This window comes from Ziziphus jujuba, chromosome 1, assembly GCF_031755915.1.
Source record: "Ziziphus jujuba cultivar Dongzao chromosome 1, ASM3175591v1".
Taxonomy (NCBI): domain Eukaryota; kingdom Viridiplantae; phylum Streptophyta; class Magnoliopsida; order Rosales; family Rhamnaceae; genus Ziziphus; species Ziziphus jujuba.
The window spans coordinates 17,965,222-17,967,162 of NC_083379.1; positions in this window are offsets into that span (position 1 = coordinate 17,965,222).

The window sequence follows — 1,941 nt, forward strand, 5'->3', positions numbered from 1 at the left end:
TCGGAACACTGTAAAAAGGATTAACTCTATCGAGGACATGGTCAGGCTAGAGACTTAAGATCGGGTGCACAATTTTTGCAGATCGGTGGGTACAAAATACAGGATACATAGATAGGCCAGACTTCAAAAGGTTCTACCAATACTTGACAATGGATTTCATCCACGAAAGGGTTCACTTGACCTAGTCAAATGTTTGAGAGTAGTTGTTTTTGTTTCATGGAATTTAAGATATTAATATTAAAATCTAGTATAGACCAAGTTTGGTTGGTGCATTTTGGTGATTTGATGTGGGACAACTTGTTGAGAACTAGGCTGTAAATTTCATAAGTTGGTTTTGTGGCATTTTCTTTTGGATGATAGTCGTAGATCTTGGCTTCGATATATTTTTTTCTTGGAGATTGAGGTTTTTATGTTGAGAATGTTTTATGGCTCTAAGGTCATTGATATTCTTGATGATAACTTAATTTCCTAAAGAATATGATTTTTGGGACATAGCTAGAATATAAAAAAGTGATGAATGTTTCCTTATGGTTTGAGGATTTAGTAACTAGTTCTTAGTAATTGGTTGTGATATTAGAATTAAGATTTCAATTTCTTTATTGCTCGAGGGATGTATTCTTAGAGTTTGTTTGAAATTGGAAGAAATTTGAGGTTTCTTCAAGAATGATATTTGAGATGACCAGAGGACTTGGACTTGATCTTTTGGTTTCATATTCTTAGGTGTTGACAATCTTTAGGATTTCTTTTAGGCTTTATAAGAAATCTAAGGCTCTACATTAGAATAAGTATGAAATATTTTGTTTTATGACTTTAATGAAATTGGTAAAAGAAAGATGTTTATCGAGGTTAAAAAATTTGGATAATCAATGAGCAGCATGGATCTTATAATTGCAAGTACTGGGAGTATAATCAGAGGCAAAAAGGACAATCTTAATTTTCACTTTGTGATACTGATATTAGGTTTAAGGAAATTAGATTTAAATTCTAAGAAATTCTTTTGATTTGTTGGATGGATTTTTGAGAAAATTATGAGTTGTTACTTATGCTTCTAGATAGTTGAAGAAGCACGAGTTGAATATCCGACTCATGATTTAGGCCTTGCTATAGTATCTTGACATTGAAGGCTTGGAGACACTACTTGTATGGAGTTGCTTATCGGACCTTTACCGATTATAAGAGTCTTAAATATTTGTTTACTCATAAAGAATTGAATTTAAGGCAAAGGAGATGGATTAGGTTACTCAAGCATTATGATTGCATTGTTCTTTTGATGTTTGAGTTGCAATAGTTGTGTGCTAATTTGTGGATGCATACTTCATGAGAACTTTTTACTTGCTTTTGACTATGGCCGATACTTATGGATTGTGTTCTTAAGGCTCAACTTGAAGACCCTTACTTGATGAGCATGAAAAGGAAGTTAAACAAGGGAAAAAGTTAGATTTCACTATTAGAGACAATGGAGCCTTGGTAATTATGATGAGAATCGGCCCGTGCCCACACAACCGATAACCCACTGAGGTGCTGACCCGATACAGATGAAGATCAGACCGATCACTAGGGCTCAAGCTAAGAGGTTTAGGGACAACTTCGCTGCCTTTATCCAGGGAGTAATTCATTCTCAAGAGGGCTTGTCCATACCCAAAGATCCAAGACCTGTTTTGAGCATACAAGTGGTGGAAGTCGATATGGATCTGTGTAGTGGTTTTGGTGCATTTATGGAGTTCGGGCAGCATGAAATGGTTCCAATGCTTCATGGATTCAATAAATATGTCTAAGAGGTCATGGAATCAAGTCAAGGCAGCTTCAAAGGCATCCAAAAAGGGGCTGTGTGCACAACATGAAAATTTGGCCGGTTTTGCTGTATTACCCGCTGACTTTATTGTATTTTGCTGGGTTGGCTTTTTCTCTTTCGTCCAAGCAAGGACAACGTGTGGGACTTAT